Source organism: Bufo bufo, chromosome 4, assembly GCF_905171765.1.
Source record: "Bufo bufo chromosome 4, aBufBuf1.1, whole genome shotgun sequence".
Classification (NCBI taxonomy): Eukaryota; Metazoa; Chordata; class Amphibia; order Anura; family Bufonidae; genus Bufo; species Bufo bufo.
In genome coordinates this window covers 595,655,905-595,671,962 of record NC_053392.1, presented here as the reverse complement: position 1 = coordinate 595,671,962, position 16,058 = coordinate 595,655,905, and the positions used below count along the sequence as shown (strand labels likewise).

Below are 16,058 nucleotides of genomic sequence, written 5' to 3'. Positions count from 1 at the left end.
GCCCCCCCCCCCGCACACACAGTCACACTGCGCCCCCCCCCCGCACACACAGTCACACTGCGCCCCCCCCGCACACAAAGTCACACTGCGCCCCCCCCCGCACACAAAGTCACACTGCGCCCCCCCCCCGCACACACAGTCACACTGCACCCCCCCCCCGCACACACAGTCACACTGCACCCCCCCCCCCCGCACACAGTCACACTGCGCCCCCCCCCGCGCACACAGTCACACTGCGCCCCCCCGCACACACAGTCACACTGCGCCCCCCCGCACACACAGTCACACTGCGCCCCCCCGCACACACAGTCACACTGCGCCCCCCCCGCACACACAGTCACACTGCGCCCCCCCCGCACACACAGTCACACTGCGCCCCCCCCCCGCACACACAGTCACACTGCGCCCCCCCCCGCACACACAGTCACACTGCGCCCCCCCCCCCGCACACACAGTCACACTGCACCCCCCCCCCCACAAAATTACTCAGCCCCCCTCTGCACAGTATTATAATGCCCACCCCCTGCACACAATATTACATGGCCCCACCTCAGCATACAGTCTCACACAGAATCCCCCAGCATACAGTTCTCGACCCCCTCCCCTCAGCACGTCCACAGCTCACACATGTACCTCCTGCACTGACAGACACTCTCCCCCCTCTATGACTAACGAGCAGCCACCAGTCACCTGCTCTAAACAGGCTTCCGACCCTTCTTTTCGCGCTGCAGATAGTCACGTGACAAGAGAATGTCACGTGACCCAGCGACGTCAGGAGGTTCGTTTCCTGTATGGAGTTTAGCCTCTACCTTGAGGGTAACGTGACTCTGAGATAGGCGGTGATAAGTGCGGTTCAGGTAAGTGTCCTGTGTGCTGGGGGCGGGGCGTCCTCTCCGTGTTCTGTGCGGGTCAGGATTAGGGACAGGTTTACAGTCAGGGAGGTTTTGTGGATAATATTAGTTTTTAGAACAACTTGGGGGCGGGGCTCCATCCTCTCAGAAGCCCATACATTCTAGGTGCGCACATGTTGTGTCCAGCAGGCAGGTAGGTGTGTAGTCACCGCCAGTGTCTGTCAGGATTACTGGGGCAGAGGGGGCATTAACCCCTTCACCGCCAGCTCTCTCGGCCAGGCACAGTCAGCCTCCGCCAGCACTCAGCCCACTAGGCACTAGGCTAGCCCAGGGACTGACTAAGGGACAGGAGCAGCACCTGGGTCTATCTGAGTGTAATCTATATGTACAGGTATATACATAGTCATCCTCCTGTGTATTATAGTATATACTATGCTGGTATAACCTGGGTCTATCTGAGTGTAATCTATATGTACAGGTATATACATAGTCATCCTCCTGTGTATTATAGTATATACTATGCTGGTATAACCTGGGTCTATCTGAGTGTAATCTATATGTACAGGTATATACATAGTCCTCCTCCTGTGTATTATAGTATATACTATGCTGGTATAACCTGGGTCTATCTGAGTGTAATCTATATGTACAGGTGTATACATAGTCATCCTCCTGTGTATTATAGTATATACTGTGCTGGTATAACCTGGGTCTATCTGAGTGTAATCTATATGCACAGGTGTATACATAGTCATCCTCCTGTGTATTATAGTATAGACTGTGCTGGTATAACCTGGGTCTATCTGAGTGTCATCTATATGTACAGGTATATACATAGTCATCCTCCTGTGTATTATAGTATATACTGTGCTGGTATAACCTGGGTCTATCTGAGTGTAATCTATATGTACAGGTGTATACATAGTCATCTTCCTGTGTATTATAGTATATACTATGCTGGTATAACCTGGGTCTATCTGAGTGTAATCTATATGTACAGGTATATACATAGTCATCCTCCTGTGTATTATAGTATATACTATGCTGGTATAACCTGGGTCTATCTGAGTGTAATCTATATGTACAGGTATATACATAGTCATCTTCCTGTGTATTATAGTATATACTATGCTGGTATAACCTGGGTATATCTGAGTGTAATCTATATGTACAGGTATATACATAGTCATCCTCCTGTGTATTATAGTATATACTATGCTGGTATAACCTGGGTCTATCTGAGTGTCATCTATATGTACAGGTATATACATAGTCATCCTCCTGTGTATTATAGTATATACTATGCTGGTATAACCTGGGTCTATCTGAGTGTAATCTGTATGTACAGGTATATACATAGTCATCCTCCTGTGTATTATAGTATATACTATGCTGGTATAACCTGGGTCTATCTGAGTGTAATCTATATGTACAGGTGTATACATAGTCATCCTCCTGTGTATTATAGTATATACTATGCTGGTATAACCTGGGTCTATCTGAGTGTAATCTATATGTACAGGTGTATACATAGTCATCCTCCTGTGTATTATAGTATATACTGTGCTGGTATAACCTGGGTCTATCTGAGTGTAATCTATATGCACAGGTGTATACATAGTCATCCTCCTGTGTATTATAGTATAGACTGTGCTGGTATAACCTGGGTCTATCTGAGTGTCATCTATATGTACAGGTATATACATAGTCATCCTCCTGTGTATTATAGTATATACTGTGCTGGTATAACCTGGGTCTATCTGAGTGTAATCTATATGTACAGGTGTATACATAGTCATCTTCCTGTGTATTATAGTATATACTATGCTGGTATAACCTGGGTCTATCTGAGTGTAATCTATATGTACAGGTATATACATAGTCATCCTCCTGTGTATTATAGTATATACTATGCTGGTATAACCTGGGTCTATCTGAGTGTAATCTATATGTACAGGTATATACATAGTCATCTTCCTGTGTATTATAGTATATACTATGCTGGTATAACCTGGGTATATCTGAGTGTAATCTATATGTACAGGTATATACATAGTCATCCTCCTGTGTATTATAGTATATACTATGCTGGTATAACCTGGGTCTATCTGAGTGTAATCTATATGTACAGGTATATACATAGTCATCCTCCTGTGTATTATAGTATATACTATGCTGGTATAACCTGGGTCTATCTGAGTGTAATCTGTATGTACAGGTATATACATAGTCATCCTCCTGTGTATTATAGTATATACTATGCTGGTATAACCTGGGTCTATCTGAGTGTAATCTATATGTACAGGTGTATACATAGTCATCCTCCTGTGTATTATAGTATATACTATGCTGGTATAACCTGGGTCTATCTGAGTGTAATCTATATGTACAGGTGTATACATAGTCATCCTCCTGTGTATTATAGTATATACTATGCTGGTATAACCTGGGTCTATCTGAGTGTAATCTATATGTACAGGTATATACATAGTCATCCTCCTGTGTATTATAGTATATACTATGCTGGTATAACCTGGGTCTATCTGAGTGTAATCTATATGTACAGGTATATACATAGTCATCCTCCTGTGTATTATAGTATATACTATGCTGGTATAACCTGGGTCTATCTGAGTATAATCTATATGTACAGGTATATACATAGTCATCCTCCTGTGTATTATAGTATATACTATGCTGGTATAACCTGGGTCTATCTGAGTGTAATCTATATGTACAGGTATATACATAGTCATCCTGCTGTGTATTATAGTATATACTGTGCTGGTATAACCTGGGTCTATCTGAGTATAATCTATATGTACAGGTATATACATAGTCATCCTCCTGTGTATTATAGTATATACTGTGCTGGTATAACCTGGGTCTATCTGAGTGTAATCTATATGTACAGGTATATACATAGTCATCCTCCTGTGTATTATAGTATATACTGTGCTGGTATAACCTGGGTCTATCTGAGTGTAATCTATATGTACAGGTATATACATAGTCATCCTCCTGTGTATTATAGTATATACTATGCTGGTATAACCTGGGTCTATCTGAGTGTAATCTATATGTACAGGTATATACATAGTCATCCTCCTGTGTATTATAGTATATACTATGCTGGTATAACCTGGGTCTATCTGAGTGTAATCTATATGTACAGGTATATACATAGTCATCCTCCTGTGTATTATAGTATATACTGTGCTGGTATAACCTGGGTCTATCTGAGTGTAATCTATATGTACAGGTATATACATAGTCATCCTCCTGTGTATTATAGTATATACTATGCTATTATAGTATATACTATGCTGGTATAACCTGGGTCTATCTGAGTGTATAGACTGTGCTGGTATACGCTGGAAAATAATAGCATTCTGAAAACAGAATGCATAGTAAAACAGCGCTGGAGGGGTTAAAAAAAAATATTTAACTCGCCTTAATCCACTTGATCGCATAGCCCGGCATCTCCTTCTGTCTCCTTTGCTGAACAGGACCTGTGGTGAGCATTAATTACAGGTAAAGGACCTTTGGTGACGTCCCTTCGGTCATCACATGATCTTTTACCATGGTGATGGATCATGTGATGACCGGAGTGACATCACCAAAGGTCCTTTACCTGTAATTAATGCTCACCACAGGTCCTGTTCAGCAAAGGAGACAGAAGCAGATTCCGGGCTATGCGATCAAGTGGATTAAGGCGAGTTAAATTATTTATTATTTATTTTTAACCCCTCCAGCCCTTCTTTACTATGCATTCTGTATTCAGAATGCTATTATTTTCCCTTATAACTATGTTATAAGGGGAAATAATACAATCTACAGAACACCGATCCTAAGCCCGAACTTCTGTGAAGAAGTTCGGGTTTGGGTACCAAACATGCGCGATTTTTCTCACGAGAGTGCAAAACGCATTACAATGTTTTGCACTCGCGCGGAAAAACTGTGCATGTTCCCGCAACGCACCCGCACATTTTCCCGCAACGCCCGTGTGAACCCAGCCTAAAGGAGCGGCAATACTTATACTTTCCATTGTGTTGTGTTCCACTGTTACAGGGAAAGCAACGCCCATGGGTAGCCTCTCACTGATAACTGATGAAGTAAATATGTTATTTGCAGGACTAGAGACACTTGTATAAGTGAAGGGAATGGAGGGTCAATAGTTCAAGACTGAAGCTGTAAACCATTTGAAAAACTGCTGTCATTCAGCTAAGGCTATAAAAACTTGTAAACTCTTGAAACTTTAAACATGACTATGGGATTCTACTAGGAAAATCATGTTTTAAAATAAATGCCCCTTCCCCTGCCGCTTCCTGAATCCTCCCACTGCCCTATCTTCAGCATAAGGCCTCTTTCACACGGGCGTTGCGGGAACATGCGCGATTTTTCTGCGCGAGTTCAAAACATTGAAATGAGAAAAATCGCGCATGTTTGGTACCCAAACCCGAACTTCTTCACAGAAGTTCGGGCTTGGGATCGGTGTTCTGTAGATTAATAGCATCCTGAATACAGAATGCTAAGTAAAATAGCGCTGGAGGGGTTAAATTTTTTAAAAAAATTATTTAACTCCCCTTAATCCACTTGATCGCGCAGCCGGCATCTCTTCTGTCTTCTTTCTTTGCTGTGTGCAGGAACAGGACCTGTGGTGACGTCACTCCGGTCATCACATGGTCCATCACATGAACCATCACCATGGTAAAAGATCATGTGATGACCGGAGTGACGTCACCACAGGTCCTGTTCCTGCAATCAGCAAAGAAAGAAGACAGAAGAGATGCCGGCTGCGCGATCAAGTGGACTAAGGTGAGTTATATTTTTTTTTTAACCCCTCCAGCGCTAGTTTACTATGCATTCTGTATTCAGAATGCTATTATTTTCCCTTATAACCATGTTATAAGGGGAAAAACTAATGATCGGGTCTCCATCCCGATCGTCTCCTAGCAACTGTGCGTGAAAATCGCACCGCATCCGCACTTGCTAGCGGATGCTTGCGATTTTCACGCAACCCCATTCCCTTCTATGGGGCCTGCGCTACGTGATAAACGCACAATATAGAACATGCTGCGATTTTCACGCAACGCACAAGTGATGCGTGAAAATCACCGCTCATGTGAACAGCCCCATAGAAATGAATGGGTCGGGATTCAGTGCGGGTGCAATGCGTTCACCTCACGCATTGCACCCGCGCGGAATACTCGCCCATGTGAAAGGGGCCCAAGATCAGCACACAAAGGAGAAGGCAGCAGCTTCTGCCCAACTACCTCTCTCTGCTATAAGAGCTTAGAAGAACCTGGTGGAACAGCCGTATGTTGCCTTTCTTTCCTTCCTTCAAGGAATGTATAAAATACATTCGCATATTAAATACAGAGGAGTCGGAGCATTTATCTACCAACTCCACAGACCTGGTATATACATAGTCATCTTCCTGTATATTATAGTATATACTATGCTGGTATAACCTGGGTCTATCTGAGTGTAATCTATATGTACAGGTGTATACATAGTCATCCTCCTGTGTATTATAGTATATACTATGCTGGTATAACCTGGGTCTATCTGAGTGTAATCTATATGTACAGGTATATACATAGTCATCCTCCTGTGTATTATAGTATATACTATGCTGGTATAACCTGGGTCTATCTGAGTGTAATCTATATGTACAGGTATATACATAGTCATCCTCCTGTGTATTATAGTATATACTATGCTGGTATAACCTGGGTCTATCTGAGTATAATCTATATGTACAGGTATATACATAGTCATCTTCCTGTGTATTATAGTATATACTATGCTGGTATAACCTGGGTCTATCTGAGTGTAATCTATATGTACAGGTATATACATAGTCATCCTCCTGTGTATTATAGTATATACTATGCTGGTATAACCTGGGTCTATCTGAGTGTAATCTATATGTACAGGTATATACATAGTCATCCTCCTGTGTATTATAGTATATACTATGCTGGTATAACCTGAGTCTATCTGAGTGTAATCTATATGTACAGGTATATACATAGTCATCCTCCTGTGTATTATAGTATATACTATGCTGGTATAACCTGAGTCTATCTGAGTGTAATCTATATGTACAGGTATATACATAGTCATCCTCCTGTGTATTATAGTATAGACTATGCTGGTATAACCTGGGTCTATCTGAGTGTAATCTATATGTACAGGTATATACATAGTCATCCTCCTGTGTATTATAGTATATACTATGCTGGTATAACCTGGGTCTATCTGAGTGTAATCTATATGTACAGGTATATACATAGTCATCTTCCTGTGTATTATAGTATATACTATGCTGGTATGACCTGGGTCTATCTGAGTGTAATCTATATGTACAGGTATATACATAGTCATCCTCCTGTGTATTATAGTATAGACTATGCTGGTATAACCTGGGTCTATCTGAGTGTAATCTATATGTACAGGTGTATACATAGTCATCCTCCTGTGTATTATAGTATATACTATGCTGGTATAACCTGGGTCTATCTGAGTGTAATCTATATGTACAGGTATATACATAGTCATCTTCCTGTGTATTATAGTATATACTATGCTGGTATAACCTGGGTCTATCTGAGTGTAATCTATATGTACAGGTATATACATAGTCATCTTCCTGTGTATTATAGTATATACTATGCTGGTATGACCTGGGTCTATCTGAGTGTAATCTATATGTACAGGTATATACATAGTCATCCTCCTGTGTATTATAGTATAGACTATGCTGGTATAACCTGGGTATCTCCTGTATATAATTATATATGTACAGCTGGTTGTACATCTTCTGTATATACATGGAGGACATAATCAAAGCTTTTGCAGAAACCCAAACTGTCCTGTATTTCGCTCGCGCTCCGGTTTTCCGTGTGTAATCCACAGCTGATTCCATACGGTTTTCCATGTGGAGAAGCCCAGCCTGAGTGTAATCCAGAACCAGCAGTGGATGAGATTAGACCGATCTCATCTATATTGGGCTCTTTTCTCTATGTGGATATTGACCGGCCGTGCAGATTTATAAATTCTTAGCATGTCAGTTTTTGGTGGGGTTTTTCCCGTTCCCCAGAGGCAGTTATAGGTGTTGTCGGCCGTTTATATTGATAACCGGTTGTCAGGATCGGTCATCAGTATCTGATCGGCAGGATCTGATACCCGGCAGCCCCGACTATCAGCGGTTGGAAGAGGAGATGATGCTCCAGTGTGAGCGCAGCTTCCTCGTCAGTACACCGCACGTGGTCTCCTGTGGAGCGGTGGCATAGTGTAATTACTGCTACAAGTATGTGTTGTAGTTTTCCCCGGCGCCTCCCCCAACGGCACTGACAGGAAGGTGCTCCCCGCCCCCAGGACAGGAAACAACATGGAAGCTCAAGCTTTAACCTCTTCAGGACACTGCCATTTTAACCTTCAGGACCAGGACATTTTTTGCAAATCTGACATATGTCACTTTATGTGGTGATAACTTTAAAACGCTTTTACTTATTTAGGCCATTCTGAGATTGTTTTCACGTCACATATTGTATTTCATGACAGTGGTAAAATTGAGTAAAAAAAATGTATTTTTATTTATAAAAAAATGCCAAATTTACAAAAAAAATTGAAAAATTTGCACATTTCAATTTCTCTACTTTTATAATAAATAGTAATACCGTATGTTTCGCCCTATAAGACGCACCGGCCCATAAGACGCACCTAGGTTTTTAAGGAGGAAATTAAGAAAAAAAAATATTTTGAACCAAAAGGTGTGCTTTTGGTGGGCTTTGAACTAATGGTAGCCTGTGAATGGCAGTGTTATGGGGGGATCTGTGGATGGCAGTGTTATGGGGGGATCTGTGGATGGCAGTGTTATGGGGGGATCTGTGGATGGCAGTGTTATGGGGGCGTCTGTGGATGGCAGTGTTATGGGGGCGTCTGTGGATGGCAGTGTTATGGGGGCGTCTGTGGATGGCAGTGTTATGGGGGCGTCTGTGGATGGCAGTGTTATGGGGGCGTCTGTGGATGGCAGTGTTATGGGGGCGTCTGTGGATGGCAGTGTTATGGGGGCGTCTGTGGATGTCAGTGTTATGGGGGCGTCTGTGGATGTCAGTGTTATGGGGGCGTCTGTGGATGTCAGTGTTATGGGGGCGTCTGTGGATGTCAGTGTTATGGGGGCGTCTGTGGATGTCAGTGTTATGGGGGCGTCTGTGGATGTCAGTGTTATGGGGGCGTCTGTGGATGTCAGTGTTATGGGGGCGTCTGTGGATGTCAGTGTTATGGGGGCTCTGTGGATGGCACTGTTATGGGGGCGTCTGTGGATGGCATGACAGTGTTATGGGGGCGTCTGTGGATGGCATGACAGTGTTATGGGGGCGTCTGTGGATGACAGATAAATAGCATCTTGTGCTATTTGACATCCACAGATCCACCCCCCCCCCCACCCCATAACAGTGTCAGCCACTGTGAATGACCCCCAATACAGGGGGTGGGGGCTGGCATCTACACTAGTTTTTAAATGGCAGCGGGGGCCCAGTGCAGTCATTGTATTCTATTGCATCGGGCCCCGCTCACTGTACTAAGCGTATCTATGGCAACTGCAGGCAATGTTTAACTATAGATATGTTCATACCAGCAGCCTGTACTTACGACCATAGGAGGCAGGAGGCTGGGCACCGGCAGCGTCACTTACTACGTCACGTGCCTGCGCCGCCTGCTTCATTCATAAAGTGGGCGGAGCAGGCACATGACGTAGGAAGTTACACTGCCAGTGCCCGCCCGCCCAGCCTTTTGCCTGCTATGCTGGTAAGTACAGGCTGCTGGATCGAACATATCTATAGCTAAACATTGCCTGCAGTTACCGTAGATACGATTAGTACAGTGAGCGGGGCTCTGTGCACTAGAATTCAGTGACTGCACCGGGCCTGGCAGCCATTACAATACTAGAGGCCAGCCCCCAGCCCCTCCTCCCTGATACACACGCATGCTGCGCAGCGCGGCCGGCGGTGTATCAGTGTAAACAGTGCAGCATTCGCCCCATAAGACGCACTGATATTTTTTTCCCACTTTTCGGGGAGGGGGGGAAGTGAGTATATAGGGCGAAAAATACGGTACCTCCAAAAATAGTTTATTACTTTACATTCCCCATATGTCTACTCCATGTTTGGATCATTTTGTGAATGCGTTAGAAGGCTTAAAAGTTTAGAAGCAAATCTTGAAATTTTTCTGAAAATTTCTAAAAACCCACTTTTGCAGGACCAGTTCAGCTCTGAAGTCACTTTATGAGGCTTAGATAATAGAAACAACTCAAAAATGACCCCATTTTACAAACTACACCCCTCAAGCTATTCAAAACTGATTTTACAAACTTTGTTAACCCTTTAGGTGTTCCACAAGAATTAATGGAAAATAGAGAAAATTTAACTTTTTTGGTAGATTTTCCATTTTAATCCATTTTTTTTCCATTACAAAGCAAGGGTAAACAGCCAAACAAAACTCTTTATTTATGGCCCTGATTCTGTAGTTTACAGAAACACCCCATATGTGGTCGTAAACTGCTGTACGGGCACACGGTATTGCGCAGAAGGAAAGGAACGCCATATCGTTTTTGGAAAGAAGGTTTCACTGGGATAATTTTAAGCTGCCATGTCACATTTGAAGACCCCCTGATACGTCCCTAGAGTAGGAACTCCAAAAAAGTGACCCCATTTTGGAAACTATGGGATAAGGTGGCAGTTTTGTTGGTACTATTTTAGGGTACATATGATTTTTGGTTGCTCTATATTACACTTTTTGTGAGGCAAAGTAACAAAAAATAGCTGTTTTGGCACCGTTTTTATTTTTTGTTATTTACAACATTCATCTGACAGGTTAGATCATGTGGTATTTTATAGAGCAGGTTGTTACGGATGCGACAATACCAAATATGACAACTTTTTTTGGTTGATTGTTTCAGTTTTAAAAAGGATTTTTTTTTTTAGTGTCTCCACATTCTGAAAGCCGTAGTTTTATTTATATTTTGGCCGTCTGGTGTAGGGGCTCATTTTTTTTCGGGATGAGATGACGCTTTGGTACTATTATAGGGTGCATATGGCTTTTTGATCGCTTGCTATTACACTTTTGTGATGTAAAGTGACAAAAAATGGCTTTTTTCACACTTTTTTTTTTTTTTTTACGGTATTCACCTGAGGGGTTAGGTCATGTGATATTTTTATAGAGCAGGTTATTACGGACGTGGTGATACCTAATATGTCTACTTTTTTTATTTATGTAAGTTTTACACAATGATTTTCATTTTTGAAACAAAAAAAAATCATCATGTTTTAGTGTTTCCATAGTCTGAGAGCCATAGTTATTTCAGTTATTGGGCGATTATCTTAGTTAGGGTATGATTGGCACTATTTTGGGGTGCGTATGACTTTTTGATCGCTTGCTATTACACTTTTTGTGATGTAAGGTGACCAAAAAAATTGCTTTTTTTTTAAATTTATTTTTATTTTTACGGTGTTCACCTGAGGGGTTAGGTCATGTGGTATTCTTATAGAGCCGGTCGTTACGGACGTGGCAATACCTAATATGTATACTTTTTTTTTTTTTTTTTTTGTTTTACACAATAACATCATTTTTTAAACAAAAAAAAAACAATGCTTCTGAGCCATAGTTTTTTTTTACTTTTTGGGCGATTGTCCTAGGTAGAGGCTCATTTTTTGCGGGATGAGGTGACGGTTAGATTGGTACTACTTTGGCGGGCATACGCCTTGTTGATCGCTTGGTGTTGTACTTTTAGTGATGTAAGGTGACAAAAAATTGTTTATTTAGCTCAGTTTTTTTTTTTTTTGACTGTGTTCATCTGATGGGTTAGGTCATGTGATATGTTTATAGAGCCGGCCGATATGGACGCGGCGATACCTAATATGTATACTTTTCTTTTTTTCCCCCTATTTTTTTTAACTTTATTTGGGGAAAATGAAGTTTTTTTTATTTTTTACTTGAAACTTTTATTTTTTGGGGGGAAAACTTTATTTTTTTCACTTCTTTTTTTATATATTTTTTGTCCCACTTTGGGACTTCAACTTTTGGGGGTCTGATCGCCTTTACAATGCATTCCAATACTTCTGTATTGGAATGCATTGGCTGTATGTGTAATACAGTGTGTATTACTTATACAGCTTTCTGCCTATGAGATCCAGGGGGCTGGATCTCACAGGCTTTCCACCGGAAGGCAGCCCCGATGCCTAAGGAAGGCACCACGCTTCCTTCCATGCCATCGGGTCCCCGTCACAGCAGCACGGGGACCTGATGGCAGCTCCGCTCCCCGCCTGACATCGTACGTGCCGCGGTTTGAGAGTGTGTTTCTTGGGGGTCTTTACAAACCTCCCAGGGTTATGTCTGGCACATGTAAGACAACCCTGAACAAACTTTTCAAAGAAGGTCTGAATTCCAGGTGCAAACCAATGTTCTAACGCTAGTGCGCTCATAGCTCCTTTCGACAAATGAGTAGGGCCATGTGCTAAATTGGCCATCATCGGATACAAACTCTGAGGCAAACATGTTCTGCCATTTACCTGCCAGAGCTCTCCTGTCTTCGTGGCCCCCGCCTCCACCCACATCTTTTTGTCTTGAGGCGTTATCTGAGCCTATAATTCCTGCAAGAGCGACAAATCTGGCATAGTTGGTAAAAACAATGTCAGGAGCGGCAGTTCGGCTGCTTGTTTGGCTGCTTGAGCATTTCCCACAGCTAGTGGATCTTGCTTCACATGGGCTGGCACTTTAACAATGGCTACCTCTGTGGGCAGCTCTAGGGCCTCCTATGAGGCTCTGTACTGCTTCTGAATTTTTAATTGGTTTGCCGGATGAAGTCAGAAATCCCCTAGTTTTCCAGATAACACCAAAGTCATGTGCTAGCCCGAAAGCATACCTGGAATCAGTGTAACAATTCATTCTCGGTCCCTTACCCAATGTATATGCGTCAATGAGTGCCTTGCAGTTCATGGGTGCATTCCTATGGATGAGGGGGTTTATAGTCATTTTAATATAGACATGTAGGGAGCTGATGGGTGGGGAGCAGGACGCGCTCCCCACCAATCAGTTGGATATTGGCAGCACAGAGGAGAAGGCGATCCTTCTGCTGCGCTGTGGAGAGTGAAGGACGTGCGGGCTGGCGGCAGTACAACGCATACAGAGAAGCCGCCAGCCCGCCCAACAATAGTATAGATGGAAGGGCAGGCTGCCGGCATCATTCAGCATTTAGTGAAGCCGCCAGCCCACCAGTCAGGTGCTGATTTTTGCTGCGATGTATGCGCGGGCTGGAGGCTTCACTGAAGGCTAAGTGCTGCCAGCCTGCGCTACTGTAACGCCCGCTCACACGCACTAAGTCCCGTACGCCCGCCCGCCCACAGTTTAATGGCAGCTTAGGAGCTGTCAGTGAGAGCTCCTGAGCTGCCACAGCCTGCACATTTGGGGTCACATTTCGTTCATAAGACGTACTGACTTTTTCCCTCCACTTTGGAGGGGGAAAAAGTGCGTCTTATAAAGCAAAAAATACGGTAATTGTATTTTATGTGGGATTTTCTATGATTTTAGATTGGTTCATCTTCTTTCTATTCAGATTCCTACAATATAGGATCCGCTCAGCGTATATATCCTATATAAGATCATTCTCCAATCAACGATGGATAGGGATGGGGACAAGATGGCAAAGAGTATAATAAATCTCACCCTAGAGATCCTCCTCCGGCTTACTGGAGAGGTGAGAGATTCTGATGAAGTCACATTACATCATCTTCTCTATGTTACTAACAGATGGACATGACTGGAGAGGTGAGGGACTTTGGAGATATATAGAGTAGGGCTGCACGATATGGGAATTTTGTGCGATTGCGATTAGGGCCCTAAAAATTGCGATAACGATGTGCGATGCCATATTTTAAGGGAATTGTGCTAGAGGTCTATTTGCTTGGATTTCCCATATGAGCCGCTGACGCGGCTGGGTATGACATAGTTATGGGGGATCTGTGGATGACGCTGTGTTGTGGGAGATCTGTGGATGACGCTGTGTTGTGGGAGATCTGTGGATGACGCTGTGTTGTGGGAGATCTGTGGATGACGCTGTGTTGTGGGGGATCTGTGGATGACGCTGTGTTGTGGGGGATCTGTGGATGACGCTGTGTTGTGGGGGATCTGTGGATGACGCTGTGTTGTGGGGGATCTGTGGATGACGCTGTGTTGTGGGGGATCTGTGGAGGACGCTGTGTTGTGGGAGATCTGTGGATGACGCTGTGTTGTGGGGGATCTGTGGATGACGCTGTGTTGTGGGAGATCTGTGGATGACGCTGTGTTGTGGGGGATCTGTGGATGACGCTGTGTTGTGGGGGATCTGTGGATGACGCTGTGTTGTGGGGGATCTGTGGATGACGCTGTGTTGTGGGGGATCTGTGGATGACGCTGTGTTGTGGGGGATCTGTGGATGACGCTGTGTTGTGGGAGATCTGTGGATGACGCTGTGTTGTGGGAGATCTGTGGATGACGCTGTGTTGTGGGGGATCTGTGGAGGACGCTGTGTTGTGGGGGATCTGTGGAGGACGCTGTGTTGTGGGGGATCTGTGGAGGACGCTGTGTTGTGGGGGATCTGTGGAGGACGCTGTGTTGTGGGGGATCTGTGGAGGACGCTGTGTTGTGGGGGATCTGTGGATGACGCTGTGTTGTGGGGGATCTGTGGAGGACGCTGTGTTGTTGGGGATCTGTGGAGGACGCTGTGTTGTGGGGGATCTGTGGAGGACGCTGTGTTGTGGGGGATCTGTGGAGGACGCTGTGTTGTGGGGGATCTGTGGAGGACGCTGTGTTGTGGGAGATCTGTGGATGACGCTGTGTTGTGGGAGATCTGTGGATGACGCTGTGTTGTGGGGGATCTGTGGAGGACGCTGTGTTGTGGGGGATCTGTGGATGACGCTGTGTTGTGGGGGATCTGTGGAGGACGCTGTGTTGTGGGGGGATCTGTGGATGACGCTGTGTTGTGGGGGATCTGTGGAGGACGCTGTGTTGTTGGGGATCTGTGGAGGACGCTGTGTTGTGGGGGATCTGTGGAGGACGCTGTGTTGTGGGGGATCTGTGGAGGACGCTGTGTTGTGGGGGATGTGTGCTATGACACATAGGGCCATGAGGGGGGGGCAGCATAAGACATATAGCATCTTATGCTGGTCCCCCTCATGGCCCTATGTGTCCCCTCATGTGTCCTAAACTGCGCACGTAACTGGCTTTGTGTGTAAAGTGTTTCACACACTAGTAAAATAATCTCTCTCCTATTGATAACATGGCCGCCTCTGTACTCACAGTCACTATGAATGCACTACAGCGAGCGGCAGCGAGCTGGCCGGCCGGCGCGTGACTGACGTCACTTAGTAACTGACGTCACTTAGTAACACTCCTCCCACTTCAGGAAGCAGGAACGTTACTAAGTGACGTCAGTCACGTGCCGGCCGGCCCACTCGCTGCCGTTAGCTGCAGTGCATTCATCGTTAACGTGAGTACAGAGGCTGGACCTGTTATCAAAAGGAGAGAGATTGTTTCACACACTAGTAAAATACTTTACACACAAAGCCAGTTATGTGCGCGGGGCCCCTTTATATATAATCGCGGCATTTTCGGGTCGGACAAATCGCCATATCGCATTTGCCGATTATCGCGATTCGATTATTTTTTCGATTTATTGTGCAGCCCTAATATAGAGTGATATTTATTACTGCATCTCTCCATAACCAGGAATACACAGTAGTGAAGAAGACCTCTAGTGAGTATTGTCAGGACCCTGTATCTGAAGGACGGGGAGGAATCCTGAGCCCAATATCCAGGCCGACACCTCACATCCCGATACATGAGAAAGTCAACAGAGAGAAGATCCTAGAGCTCACCAACAAGATTATTGAGCTGCTGACTGGAGAGGTGACATTGCTGGGAATGCTGGGACATTATACAGTAACACTGATGGGATATGGGTGATGACTGTATCATTCTGTTGTCAGGTTTGTATAAGGTGTCAGGATGTCGCCGTCTATTTCTCCATGGAGGAGTCTGAGTATTTAGAAGGACACAAAGATCTGTACAAGAACGTCATGATGGAGGATCACCAGCCACCAAGTAAAAGACATGACTAAATACACACATCCTCTCACTAGTTATATGTCAGAAATTAATTGTCAC

At 44.3% G+C, this 16,058-nt stretch overlaps 1 protein-coding gene and 1 long non-coding RNA gene across 15 annotated transcripts in view; both read left to right on the top strand.

Annotated features, from left to right (window-relative positions):
- LOC120999536 (zinc finger protein OZF-like) overlaps positions 1 to 16,058 on the top strand; it is a 2,085,412-nt gene that overhangs the window by 1,873,445 nt on the left and 195,909 nt on the right. The window lies entirely within an intron of this gene.
- On the top strand, positions 764 to 15,816 carry LOC120999577. Its single transcript, XR_005778566.1, has 3 exons — positions 764 to 857; positions 13,471 to 13,611; positions 15,621 to 15,816. It is a non-coding gene; the product is annotated as an uncharacterized LOC120999577 (long non-coding RNA).